At 50.5% G+C, this 14,684-nt stretch overlaps 1 protein-coding gene across 2 annotated transcripts in view; it reads left to right on the top strand.

Annotated features, from left to right (window-relative positions):
* The first annotated feature begins 9,912 nt into the window (after positions 1-9,912).
* Positions 9,913-14,684, top strand: part of ASAP1 (ArfGAP with SH3 domain, ankyrin repeat and PH domain 1) — a 358,576-nt gene continuing 353,804 nt past the window's right edge. Inside the window, exon 1 of one of the 2 annotated variants that reach the window (XM_004451154.5) lies at positions 9,913-10,229. The gene's annotated coding sequence lies outside the window, so the exon portion shown is untranslated. The remainder of the gene's footprint in view (positions 10,230-14,684) is intronic. The other variant, XM_058276037.1, reaches the window with a different exon arrangement.

Below are 14,684 nucleotides of genomic sequence, written 5' to 3'. Positions count from 1 at the left end.
GTTATGCAGCAAAAGCTCATACCAAGCTTTTGGCCCTTTACACAAGACATTCCCTCTGCATAAAACAGTCTCTCCACTTTCTTTGCCTACTTACCTCTTATTCATCTCAGCTCAGAAAAAGTCTTCCCTGATCTTGATGAGGTTAAATCCATTTTCGGCCCTCATTGCAATTTTTTTGTTTTTTTTAAAGATTTATTTATTTATTTAATTCCCACCCTCCCCCGGTTGTCTGTTCTCTGTGTCTATTTGCTGCGTCTTGTTTCTTTGTCCACTTCTGTTGTCGTCAGCCGCACGGGAAGTGTGGGTGGTGCCATTCCTGGGCAGGCTGCTCTTTCTTTCACGCTGGGCGGCTCTCATTCCGGGCGCACTCCTTGTGCGTGGGGCTCCCCTACGCGGGGGACACCCCTGCGTGGCAGGGCACTCCTTGCGCACATCAGCACTGCGCATGGGCCAGCTCCACACGGGTCGAGGAGGCCCAGGGTTTGAACCGCGGACCTCCCATGTGGTAGACGGATGCCCTAACTGCTGGGCCAAGTCCGTTTCCCCCTCATTGCAATTTTTACCCCTCTGGTGACACTGACAGAAGTGGTTAATTTACATTTATTTGTGTGATTATTTGATTATGGTCTTTCTTCCCCACTAGACTATTTAGATTCCTGAGCCCAGGGCCAGTATCTGTTTTTCTTTGTTCATCATTACTTTCCAGTTCCTAGCGCATAGTAGGTGCTCATGGAATTTTTAAAAAAAATGAATGACTATATTATAACCATGAAAGAATCAGCACTTTGTGGGTTCATCTCTAAAATACTAACCCTCACACCAGTTCTCTCCTCCTGGCTACCCTGAGAATGAAACGCGAGGCAAGCCACCATATGAGAACGTTTTGCCATTTTTAAAGGATTGTATAAATGTTCATTTTTAGTGTTATTATTCTGGGGTGGCAATAGCTGCTTTGGGGGAATCCTCTCTTGCTTTCCCATTCCCTTGAAATGGCCCCAGGCAGTTTCCTAGCAGCTATAATTGAGGCTGGAGCAGCAATTTTACAGGCTGAAAGTCTTGCCTAGTTAAAACATGGATATGTAAATATCTCTGTCACTGCAAACTCTAAGGCTGGTTAATTGCAGAACTTGGTGGTAATGATATCAATGCTGAGTTCAATTAAGGACTATTTACAAAATCACTGGGGAAGTATTTTCTGCTTTTTCTGAAACAGTAGGCCTATGCAAGGGGCCTGTTATTTTACAATACAAATCTATGGTTCAGACACTAAAAATTCCTTAGATTTGGAGTCTGCAAACTCCATGCCTTCTTTTGGCCGCTGGAGCTCAGTTTGCAGCAAGAGAGCCTAAGCGCTCCAAAGATCCTTAGGGTGCAAATTTTCCGAGCCTCAGTATCCTCATCTCTAAAATGTATGTATTAACAGTTGAACCTAAAGGTTGCCTTTAATTTATTTTGAGATTAAATGAGATCATTATTAGAAAGTGCTTAGGGTAATGCCAGGCACAGAATAAGCATGCGATAAATTTTAACGATTGGGCATTATCATGATCATCATTATTAAAATAATAATGTTATTTGCTTTCATCCGGAACAACATCCCAGTTTGTGAAGCCCACTCAGAAATCCTCCCTACCCACTCTTTGCTTGCTCAGGTTCTATAAATTTTATAAAGCATGTAAGCATTCAGTCATGAGACATGCCTGAGCACTCCCTGTGTCAGGACTCTGCTAGGTGCTAGGGTAAGTTGAGAGGGGAAAAGGAGAATCCCTGGCCTCATGGTCTGTGTTAGAGCTCTACCAGAGAAAGAGAACTGACAGGATCTAACTGTGTATAAATTTTAAGAGACTTATTATAGACATCGGTTCACACTGGCCACAAATTGGAAACTCTGATGATGTTGACTTCTCAAGGAGAAGCTGGATGGCCTGAAGTGGAGATAGAAATTCTTCTTTCTGATTTCTGAAATCCTCAGTTCTGGCTTTAAGACCTCCAACTGATTGGATGAGGAGACTCCCCTCATTGTTGAGGGCAATGTCCTCTGTTGATTGTAGATGCAGTCAGTCACAGATGCCATCAACTGACTACACATGCAAGCCATCTGTGAAATACACTCACAGTAACAATCAGGCCAGAGCTTGCAGGTCCAAACAATGGGGCATAATCCAGACAAGCTGACACATGAATTTAACCATCACGGTTCTCCCTTTATCAACTTGGTGCCCACACATATCTCCTTACATAACACTCAATCTCAAAGAATGACAATAACATAGTCATACTTTGGCCTAACAAATACAACTGTCCTTTGTACAACCAGAAACCTCTAACCCTTCCCCAGAAGAGAATGCAATTCCTGGTTTTATTCACTTTTACCCTTGATATTAAATCAAGGTAATAAAATACTATGACATAGTTAATAGAAGTTAATACAACCTAAATGATAAGGGGATGAGAGGGAAGAAGACAATGATATTTGATTTATGCATCTATAAAAACATTTTCAAAACTAAACAAGGAAGGAACACTTATAACCATTACAGTCCTTATTTCTGCAATTGGTCACCCAGTAAACATTTATTATTACTTTCTTCCACTATCCATTCCATATTCCCCTTCCTCTGAGCAAACACCTCAGCTGGTTGTGGTTGTTTGCCTGGCAGAGCAACCCAAGCCTTCACTCCTGAGGGTCTGGGCCGTTAGTAGTCCTGCCTGGGTTAGAGTTGCTTTTCCACTGACTTTAATGGCAGGGCGTGGTGGTACTAAGAGACGCCCTAGAGGATCTCCTGTATTCCAGGCATACTGTTCTTTATCTCTGCTTTGTAGGTGCAGTCCTATCTCCTCTTTTTTTTTTTTTCTAAAGATTTTTTATTTATTTCTCTCCCCCAACCCCAGGTATCTGCTCTCTGTCCATTCACTGTGCGTTCTTCTGTGACCACTTCTATCCTTATCAGGAGCACCAGGAATCTGTGTCTCTTTTTGTTGCGTCATCTTGTTGTGTCAGCTCTCCATGTGTGCGGCGCCACTCCTGGGCAGGCTGCACTTTCTTTCGCGCTGGGTGGCTCTCCTTATGGGGTGCACTCCTTGCACGTGGGGCTCCCCTACGTGGGGGACACCCCTGCATGGCACGGCACTCCTTGCGCGCATCAGCACTGCACATGGGCCAGCTCCACATGGGTCAAGGAGGCCCGGGGTTTGAACCGGGGACCTCCCATGTGGTAGACGGACGCCCTAACCACTGGGCCAAGTCCGTTTCCCCATATTTCCTTTTGATAGTCAGGATCAATTACCTCAGCCATACAATAATTCCCTTCTTGGCCTGTTGAGTCAGCGGCATGAGGGGCCCAGAGTGGCCTGGTGGCAGTCTTAACCTCCAGTTCAATGGAGCCATGTTGAGTCTCCTGTTGGAGGCGTTCCTCCTTTAGGAACTTAAGGTTGTGGGGGCAGGAAGCAAAACCATTTCTAGGGAATTATTGGGGGTAATAGTAAGTGGTGTCACTCCCATTTCCATCCCTAGATGGTGGGTTGTGATAGGTTGAATTATGTTCCCAAATTGGACTATTCTTAATCTTATTTCATGTCCTGTGGTGTGGACTCATTGTAAACAGGATCTCTGATTATTTTTATTATTTTCAGTTAAGGTGTGGCCAGCTGAAAGATGAATACTGAGGCTTTATGAAGAGAAAGCCACACAAGGGCAGGAAGCAGTACGTCAGCAGACAGGAAGAGAAAGGAGAGACGTTGCCATGAGATGAGAAGCCAAGGAACCCAAGGACTGTGGCAAGCCAGCACCGTAAGGCAGGCAGCCCCAGGGAGCAGCAAGTCTTGTGGCCTCCAAAACCATCAGATAATACATCCTTATTGTTTAAGCCGATCCATTGTGTGGAATTTGTGATGGCGGCTCAGGCAAACCAAGGCATGGTCTATAGTGGAGAGACTTCCACAGTGGAAAGACACGGTGCCCTGATGTAAGGAGCTGATAGCACCGATCCCAGGATGCTATGCAAGCGCAGATGAGGGACCAACCCAGAAAGGTTCCCAGGCCGAGGAGAGGGTGAAGTCCTTCCCAATTTCACACAAAACAGAAAAGGCTCTTACTTCCTTGGGGGATTGTTGCACTGACCCATTGGTCTGGCACTATCACAAAGGAATGAGGCTTTTAAAGTTAATCATTTGAGGGCGGAAAGCATTTTCCTTGATGCTCAGCAGCTCCGGAGGAAATGCCGCTGGGTGTTCATCTTACACTTGGCACAGAGGGCGGGTCATGAACAGCATTGTGGGAAGGGCCCCACAGCGTCTCATTTTCGTGACCCGGGCTCAAGGACTGGCTCCAGGATTAGGGCCGACTAGACACACAGCAGGTTCTAGGCATGCCTAGGTCCCCCGTCTACATTTCTGACCCCTCAATTCTCAATTACAGATTTCTCTTTCCCCATCTGCTCAGTAAATATAGTTGCTCCTGGAGTTCTTGCTTAAACCTCCCTTCTACTTTCTAGTCACTCCCTCCCCACGCCTGTCTGACAGACTTCTGCATCCTCAAGTCTACCTCCAGGTCCCAGAAGACTTTATTTTCAGGCCTGAATTTCCACATGCTTGCTAGCTACCTCACCAGTGCCCAAACACCACGAATGCCACAGATAGCAGCAAACGATGTTGGATGCTAGCCAGGTGCTTGGTACCCAGTGAGCCATTTTCATGGATACTTTAATCCTCTCAAAAACCCCTCTTGACAGAAAACCAAACACCACCAACAAAACAGGTGCCAAGAGAAGGGAAGAAAGCTGCCCAAGGTCAATGTACCTGGGAAGTGGTGGAGCCAGAAGTTGAGCCCAGGCAATCAGACAGACTCTATAACTAGGAGTAGCTTCCCCTAAGAGGTTATCCCAAAGCACACCTTTTACGTAATTTTAAAGTGATGTGAGGAAAAGGTGTGAGAGCAGTGGTTCTCAAATAGGGGAGGGTTTCTTTTTGTGCCCTTTCCTGCACGGGGGACACTTGCCAATGTCTGCAAATATTTTTGCTTGCCACATTTGGGCTCCTGGCATCACCCCACAATGTCCAGGGCAACCCCCCATAACAAACAATTATCCAGCCCAAAGGTCCATAGTGCCAGGGAGGAGAAAACCTGCATTAGGGGAACCAGGACGAAGCAAGGCTGGGAGAAAGTTTTAGGGGCTTACGCCCCCCTCACCGACTGTGCAGGACCCTCCCCTCCCCAGTTCCCTCCATCCTTAAGCTTGGTCCCCTGAGCCTTGGCAAAGCTCTTACCCACCACCTACACTGCCTTCCCTGCTCAAACAGGAATTCATTATCTCCTTCTTCAAAACCTTCTCCTGCTCTTTATCTCGGTTAAAAATACCGCCTCCTCCTCCTTAAGGGGGAGCACCATTATCCCCACCTTGCTCGTTCTCACCACCGCTTCCTTCCCCCACTGTCCCACCAGCAGCCGCCAATGTATCTCTTGGACTACCCAAAGCCCCTCCTGCCATGCTCTCCTTTCCTACCTCACTACCCCACTTTGGGCCTAAAGAGCTCTTCACCCTATCTTTCCTCCAGTCATGAGCTCCCTTTTCATTCATCCACATTTATTGCCCAGAGTATGAATTTTATGAGGAATTAAACTGGGGGGGTGGGGGTAGGGGGTTCAGAACCACCTAGCTAGCTCCTTGTCTATGAATCCAGGATAAGTTCAAGGTGGAACTTCAAAGTTCTTCGGCCCTGTACTCCAGAGGACAAGGCGGCAGGATCTATTCCATGAATAGCCCCAGTCCTCCCTCTCCAACCTCTCCAGTTCTACTGGCTCCTTCCCAGCAACGCACAAAGGTGGGTGCCCCACCCATCTTCAGAAGAAGCCTTCACCTCTACCCACTTGCTAGACAGCCACATTTCTGGAAAGAGTTGTCTACACTTGCTATCTCCAGTTCCACACTTCCCACTCACTCCTCAACCCCCTGCAATCTGGCTCCTAGGCCCTCCACTTCATAGAGACAGCTCTGGGGAGAGTTATCAGCCTTCTAGTTGTCAGATTAAATGGACACTTGCTTTTTCAATCCTTATGTATTGAAATTTCTGGGACATTTGAGAGTGCTGGCCATTCCCTCTTTTTAGAAGCAATCTCATTCCGTGACTCCACTTTCACCTAGATCTCCTACCATTTCTCTCTTCTGCCCACTCCCTCTCTGTCTTCTCTGTGCACACCTCTTCTTCTGTCGCCTACGGTGTCCCCAGGGTTCTGTCTTGATCCCATTATCTTCCCATTTACACATTTACACCTTTTGCACCAGCAGCCTGCACCCACAGCTTTGGCCACTAGGAAAGGCACTCCAGAGCTCCTCTGCTCTCTAAGTGTTTGACCTTGGGCAAATTACTCAAAAACACCTCTGTGCAGAGCCTTTTAGCCTTACTGCCCTCCATGTCTGAACACGTGCCATGTCCTCAGACCGCACTGAGTCTCCAGTCGCCCAACCTCGGGACGCACACATGCTCAGACTTGGCTCAGGTACATGGCAGGTGCCCAGACGAGATCTGTGAATGAAGGAAAACGATCCTGGATTGGTTTCCCCAGAAGCCAACCTTGAGACAAGGCGGTGGGTCAGGGTAGTTTATTTGGGCCGTGATCCCAGAAGAACAATTGAGAGAATGAGAAAGTGAAGCAGGGAAGGGAGAAAAGGCATGAAGAGTGAGTTAAAGAGAGGGAGTTACTGCTGGGACAGTTGGGACTCAAGCCCACTGGGGATCCGCTGGTGAACCCTGCTCAGCTCAGGGCAGAATCGCCCCTCCTTAGGGATGGGGAGCCTGGGCACTTAGCCACCGACTGCTGTCCCTCTTTGGTTGAAGACTGCCCTGGGCCATTAGGCAATTCCGGGCTGTACATGTTCCCCCAGGCAGCGAGGAAGAGCAGGGCGAGCAGGTACAGTTCCTGGACACAGACGGCATGGATCCGCAACTGTGGGAAAAGTGAGGCACAGGCCCAGGGGCACGGCGCAGGGCATCAACAGCACATGTGCTTTTAGCTCTGCGGGACGGGTCTCTGTCCCTCATCCACTAGGTAAGTGCCACCCCTTCCTTAACATTTAGTTCAAGAGCACCCACTTTTTGAATCCTCTCCCCACATGCTGATTTGGAGTACACCCCTGCCGCCTGTGCTCTGTACCTGCATGACCCGCTGGCCATTTCTCTGCAATCATACTTACCTCCCTGCCTTCTAAGCTTTCCTGCCAGTCTTCCTTGGAGAGCAGGAACCGTTCGGTTCAGCTTTGAGATCTAGTGTCCAGAGGAGTTTGGGGCACATTCTAGGTACTTAAAAAATGTCTCTAAAGGGATTCAGGGAAGCAGACTTAGCTCAAAGGATAGAGCATCTGCCTACCACATGGGGGGTCCGCGGTTCAAACCCCGGGCCTCCTGACCCGTGTGCAGCTGGCCCATGCGCAGTGCTGATGCATGCAAGGAGTGCCCTGCCATGCAGGGGTGTCCCCTGCATAGAGGAGCCCCACATGCATGGAGTGTGCCCTGTAAGGAGAGCCACCCTGTGCAATATAAAGTTCAGCCTGCCCAGGAGTGGCACTGCACACACGGAGAGCTGACACAGCAAGATGAAGCAACAAGATAGAAGCGGACACAGAAGAACACACAGTGAATGGACACAGAGAGCAGACAACTGGGGTGGTGGTGGGGGAAGGAGAGAGAAATAAATAAAAACAAATCCTTAAAAAAAAATAAAGGGATTCAAACTCACCTTGCTCCACATCCAACCCAAAGGAAGTGTTCAATAAATACAGGTTCCTTTTCTTCCCACTTTCTCTGCAACTCAAAGAATTTGCCATCCAACTCAACTAGGAGAGTGCTCACTTGGCGTGCATGCCATGTGAGAAGTTCTTTAAATGAGCCTGTGTTGGGGGGGTACACAGGAGGGAGCAATTAACTGCAGCCTTACCAATAAGACTGCCAGTCTTAATTACTTAGACTTTTAACTTTCCAGATCCATTACTAGAGCGGTTTTGAGCTTCTTCCATTACGTAGGTGGTCCTATTTGAGAACCTCTCTGTCAAAGAGGAAGAACAGGGATCGAGGGAAGGAGTAAATCTGTCCACTTTAAGGAGGACTCGAACCTGCAACTCTAGGCTTGCTTGCATCTTTCATTCATTGTCTTCATGGAGGGCCTCTTATGGGCTAGCACTGTCCCTGGCACTGGGGTCCAGGGACACTCGAGAAAGGCAGCAGTCCTACAAGGATGCAGCTGACCCATGTGTAGGGAGACAGATTAAGTAAGATAAATAGCAGCAAGGGTGAAGCAACAAAGCAGGGTATGCAATGGAGAGGAGAGGTGGAGGTGGAGGTGCCAAGGACAAGTAGTCACATGGCTGGGAAAGCCCCGCTGGAGAGCTGCTGTCAGGGCTGAGAGCTGAGTGCCAAGAATCACTCATGTGGAGATTCTTCCAAGCACAAGGAGCAGCAATTGCAAAGGGCCTGAGGCAGGAATCTGCGCAGCCCCGGGCTTGTCCCATTGATACGGAAAGAGAGTTGCAGAAAACATGACAGAGCTGGATCCAAAGCAGAGGCTTGGTTTCTGCTTGGAGAACAGTAGGTAATAACCCAACTTTCAGTTCTCAGCAGGTTCATTTAAATTTTTTGTTTTCACTCATGGGAACCCTGTTCCCTCTTCAAAGTCTGAATGAGTTTCAAAGGAATCTGAATCGCATAAGCAAAACCACCAAGTGGCATCTCCACGTGGAAACCCCCCAAATGTGGCATTTCCATGGGAAACCACGATGAACCACTCCCACTGGTGACCCAGTCCAGACTTGACTGGGTTGAGGTTGACTTTGGTTTTCTCAAAGTTTATAAATCTTCTCCGGACTTTTGAACAAATCTCCCAATGTCCTGACTCTGAGGTTAAGAGCAAAATCCCAAATTCCACCAGCTTTGCTGGGTTTCAGATTTCACCAGAACTGAGTCTGCCACAGCAGCCACTCACCTTTCCTGCAGAGAGCAGTTTCTGAAACCCTGCAAAGAAAAATAAATCACCCAGTGATTAGGAGGGAAAATGAAGTTCTAAGGGCGAGACCACCGTCCCTGGCTTTGTAAGTAGGCACAAATTTGCATCCTGCAAACCCCACAAATTAAAATCCTTCTTTCTCTAACTTCTCTTAAAAACAATACTAACTTCAGCGAAGGCTACCGATTATTTGAGCGTTTACCATTGGTCAGTCCCCGTCTAAGTAACTGGTTTCTACATCAAACCTATGAAGGAGGTATTGCCACCCCTCTCCCATTTGAGGAAACCTAGGCTCAGGGAAGTTAAGTAACTGGCCCAAGGGAGCACAGTTAGGAAAAGGCCAGATTCCAGCCCAGGTCGGGTCCTATGTCCACGCTCTTAACCACTACCCTATCCTGATCCGGAAAGGCCCTGCCCACCTCGCACTGGGCAAAAATGAGGAAATTAGCAGAGAGGAAGAGGTGACACAAGGCAGCTGGGAGAAGTCATTTTCTTCTACTGAAATTCCGGGAAAAGGAGAGGACATTGCAAGTCCAACCTCTGCAGGATGGGAGAGAGGCCGAGGCCCTTTCCCGGCGTCCCGGGCATTAGAAAGGGCCTCCCAAGGCCAAGGCTCAATCTGCACGAATCCCACCCCTCCCGCCTCCGGGTGCAGAGGCGGCGGGCCCGCGAGTGCGGGGCCGAGGGCGGAAGGCGCTGGACCCCGGCTGGGCGTGCAGGCCTGGGTCGCCGCGTCCCCCCTTACCCCCCACGGTGTCCCGCGCGCCCACCCCCTTTTCCCCGCCCGGGGTCGGCGGGCCAAGGGTTAAGCCAGGCGGGAGCCCCCCGGCCCCGAGCGGCCGCCGGGCCGGGAATGCTTAGTCAGGATTCCGATTTCCTGCCGAAGTGTTTGGGTTTCCTGCAACCCGCGCCCTCCGCCGCCCAGCGGGCTCGTCCGAGCCGCCGCGCGTCGCTGCGGCCGCCCTCCCCCTCCGCACATGGTCGCCCGCCCCTTCCTGCGCCGCGCTCGGCTCCCGCGCCTCTCGGCTGCCGCTGCGGGCGGGCACTCTGCGCACGGGAAGCCCGGGGCCCGCGCCCGCCGCCCAGTGGCTCGCAGCCGGCTGCGTTTCGGGGTCGTTTGGGGAGCCCGGAGCGAACGCCCGGCCGGGGGGTGCCGAGGCGCGGGCTTCTGCGCCGCCGCTCGGGGAGCCGGCGCCGGCCCGCGATGGAATAATGCCCAGCCGCCCGCCAGGTCCCGGTGAGTTGCGGGGGCCCCCGGAACGGCTCGGCGGGGCCGGGCGGGGTCGCCCGAGGTCGTTCGGCGTCCTCTCCGGGGTCGCCAGCGGGGGATCTCGGCTCCATGCCCGGCGAGGGGAGCGGGCGGGCGCGGGGACGGGCTCTGCAGGGCCGCCGAGGCCGCCGTGGGGTCCCGCGCCCCCTTCTCCGGGGAGGTGCCGGGCGCCCCTTTGCTCTACGAGGCGCCGAGGCGGGGGCGGGCGGGGCCGCCCCTCTGCGCTCCCCACGCCGAGAAGAGCCGGGACAGCGCGCCCCGCGGCCCGCGACCCGCCGATGGGACGCCCTCCCGGCGCGGAGGCGCGGGCGCTGGTCGCGGCATTGTCTCGCTGGCGCGGCGCAGGAAAGTTCCCCGCGGTTCCTGGAAGGGCCGGTGCGGCCGCTGCCCGCGCCTCCACGATCGCCGACCCCCGCCTGGACCCGGCGCTGCCTGGCAGGCCCCGGGCCACTTGCTTGAAGCCAACCGAGCGAAACAAAATGATACGGGGGCGGGGGGGCCCATTTGGGGCTTGGCGTTCGCTCACGGGAAAACATGGGAAGTGGCTTGTGTTTTCCGCTTGCACTGTTTTGGGGTCTGCTGCATTTTCGGAGGGCAACGTAAAGTTTAAAAGAAAAAAACCACACCGATGTCCGGTGCTCCGCGGTGTAGTGTGTGCGGAGAGTTAATCTCGCGCACTCTTTCCGCGGTTTTCTTGAATGATTTCTTTTCCACGGGCGCGCAGAGAAGATAGCCAACTCCCCAGCGTCGTTATCTTGACCTCAGCTTTACCTGTGCTGATCGGAAAGAACGAGTGAGTCTGGGGTGTCAGGAGGGCATGGATTGCTGAGTAAAGTTTTGGGATTGTAAAATATAACTCCGTCTTTAGGCCAATTTTATCTTTACTTTCACCCCAAGGGTTTTGCATCTTGTAATTGGAGATTGTTACAGAGATGAGGCTGAGAGAGGTGATGTGACTTCCCTGGGGTCACACAGCCAGTTAGTGGCGGGACCAAGGCTTCAGACTCCAGTCCAGTGCTCTTTCTACTGCGCCAGATTATGGTCTATCAGCCATGACCCCGGCTTTGGAAATATATCTACTTTGCATTATCACCTTCATCACTTTATTGCCTTCTCTTGTTCTAGCTTATCTGCTGCTATTTTTGAGATATGCACTTATCTCAAACTACATATTTTGAAATGTGGAATTTAAAAAATTTGCTAAACCCTACTCTTCTGAGATTCCGCCAACAAATGGATTTGAAATATAAAATGGGTGGTTTGTTATATGCGGAATTTCCTTCATCCCATTTATTTTTTAAAAATAGAAACTCCCAAGTCCAAAAAAGGGCAGTATCTTAGCACATAATATATACTGCATGATGTTCTCTTGCCTTGATTTTCAGTTCCCCTATTTCTTGTGAGCTGGGCAGCCCATCTAATTTCTCCTCATGAGAGCTCTGAATGGCTGGTTCTTCGTTTTTAGTATGTGATAATGTCGGAGAGGAAGAGGACTTTTTTGCCAGGTTGCCTGTTGGTGAGGAAAGTTTAAATTCCTTACATTTCACCAGTCCTCACCAGACACAGTAGACCAGATTTTCAAAATCATTCTGAGACTTGCAGGCCCAAAAATGAATGTGTGCATTCAAACGGAGCCTGTCTGGTGAGGACCCACCTCGCAGCTGGCATCTCTGTGCTGCACCCCCAGGGAAAGAAGGGGACACGTCATCTGGGACAGTATTGTCCCTGCTTTTCACCCAGCAAGCTCTCGAATGGATTCGTCTGAATCCTGCTGCCCCATTCTCCTTTTGCCCTGCTGTGTTTTTTCTTCTCCCTTTTTGCACAGCCCTTACATCTGGAATAGGCTCTAGAAGGTTTTGCTCATTTGCACAAATGAGCAATCGTGACATTGCCATTTAGCATTTACTGAGCATTTGTTGTGTGCCTAGACACATGTTACCTCCTAAGAAGTCCCAAGGAGGAAAGCTTTAACCCTGGAATCCAGAATCATTCTTTCATTCATTCATTCTCTAAACATTTGTCCCGTGTTCTTCCCCCATGGGAGGTGTCAGGCAAAGATAAATAGGCACTGGTTTTCAAGGCCTTCTCTTTCTAGCCTCATCCTTCAATGTCAGCGCCACAGTTTCTTTTTAAATTAATCAACTCAACAACTGCATTGTCTGCCTGCTATGTGCAGAGCACTGTGTGAAATACTGGTGAGACAGTGATGGAGCTGCTCCCTGCCCTCGTGGAGCGTAGATTGCAGGGGAGGAGATAGTCAAAAAAGAAAGAAGCAGGCAACACCTAAAAAGTGAGTGATTGTGATGCTTGTTACCAAGGAAACAAGCAGAAGCAAGGGACTCAAAGGGAGGGGGCTGATTTTTGCTAGGGAAAGGCCTTTTTAGGAGCGAAAAGTTGAGAAGGTACTGGTGGGCCTTCCAGGCCGAGGGATTGGAATGTGCAGGAAAGAACTTGCAGTGTTCCACAGAGGGAGGGAGGTCCAGGACAAATAGTGGGGATTGAGAGGGAGAATGGCACAAGGTGAGGTTTGACAAGGCCGGCCCACACTGGTGCTTTAGGCATGGCTGGGGGATCCCCCCATCTAGTACAAAGGGAAGCCCCCTGGAGTGATGATGGGATCTGATTGACCTTTGAAGGGATCGCTTTGAAGGTTTTATGAAGAGAGATTACAGGGGGCAAAGAGGGGAAGCAGTTAGACATTTGGAGGTCCTTGCAAGAATCCTGGAGGGAAATGTCTCCCAAAGACCAGAGTGATAGCCTGGGGGTAGAGAGAAGTGGATGGACCCTGCTTCCATCTTGGAGGTAGAATCGATGGGACTGCGGGGATGGGAGAAACCAGGTTGGTCTCTAGGGCTCTGGCTTGAACAGTGTGGTACATGTGGGAGTCGCTGTAGGAAGTATACATTAATGGAGGAAATCCAGAGCTCTGTATCGACCATGCTAAGTATGATGGGTCGGTGAAGCTTCCAAATGGAGACTTCAGGCAGGCGGGAGGGCATATGACTCTGCACCTAGAGTTACAGGCTGGAGAAATCAACATGGAACTCAGCAGCCTGAAGCTGAGCCACCAACCCCTGAGTTGCAAGCACACATTCTGCTGGTTCAGACATAGCGTTTGCTTCTGTTCTTCCGATGGAATGTTCTGTTTCCTTCCCAGGCTAACTCCTACTCATTGTTTAAATGCACCTTGAAGATGCCTCTACTCCCTTTCCCACTCCAGATGCCTGGATTTACCTTCAGCAGGACATTCAATTGAAGTTATCTTTTTTAGTATCTTTCATGTCTGAAAAACTTGGTTCAGGCCCTGGCACATAGTAAGTGCTGAACAAATATTATTGTCATTATTGTTAGTGATGGGCACCATAGACAGGCCCATAAATAAAAAGTGTGCTTCATTAGAATAAATGCAGTGATAGATGGTACATTAGTTCCCTTTTGCTGTTGTAAGAAGTTACTTCAAATGTAGTGGCTTCAAACAAAAATTTGCTGCCATACAGTTCTGGGAGTTAGAGGTCTGAAATGGGTCTCACTGGACTGAAATCAAGGAGTCAGCAGGGCTGCATTTTTTCGGGAGGCCCTGGGGGAGAATCCATTCCCTTGCCCTTTCCGGCTTCTGGAGGCCGCCAGCATTCCTTGGCTCACAGCCCCTTCCTCCCTGCACGAGAGGCTGAGTCCTTCTCAGGCTGCCATCTCGCTGGTTCTCTTTTTTGTCCTCCCTGCCCTCCCAAAAAGGATCATCCATTTATTCCTTCCTTCCCTGAAACCCTGCTCTGTGCCGGGCTTCTCACGAGAGGCTCGAGTGGAAGACCCATTTCACTGTGCATTCTTCAGGCTGCAGAGCATCTTGTTCACTTTCAACCCAGGGACACTAACTCTTCCCACCCTGCCTGATGAAGAAATTAAATTTACCAGCCCGTGGACACTGCTTGTCCACTGACCCTGGCATCCATCCTGGAAGAGGGTTGGGAGGGTGAGGGGTTGGTACCCCGATTTAAAGTCTACTGTGGTTGAGGCCAGCATAGCATGAACCCCCCGAGCACATATGCCTTTTGCATAGCTAAGCACTTGGTTCCACACAGCTAGTGTCCCTTGCCACAGCCAGGCCCTAAAGCAGGGCTGTTGGCTGCAGGAGAAGTTAGGGGGAGAGTGTGGCTAGAGCACGACAAATCCCTCTGACCCACTAGGGGAAAAGTAACTGAGGGCTTGGCAGCCTGTGGCGGGGAGCAGCCATGCCACTGCAAGGGCTAATTGAGACCACATTTCTGAAGCCCTCTCAGTTATTTAGAAGAAATGGGCTCCCGTCCCAGATACTCGCAGGAAGGAGACAGTTTCCTGAGACCTTAAGGACTTCGGGAGCAACGCTGGGATGCGAAGAGGCAGAAGCCGTTGCTGCTCTGGGTTTCCCTGACAGCCCCTTCCATT

The sequence above is a fragment of the Dasypus novemcinctus genome, chromosome 14 (assembly GCF_030445035.2).
Source record: "Dasypus novemcinctus isolate mDasNov1 chromosome 14, mDasNov1.1.hap2, whole genome shotgun sequence".
Lineage (NCBI taxonomy): Eukaryota > Metazoa > Chordata > Mammalia > Cingulata > Dasypodidae > Dasypus > Dasypus novemcinctus.
Note: the sequence above shows the minus strand (reverse complement) of the source record. Positions and strands in the feature narration are given on the sequence as shown.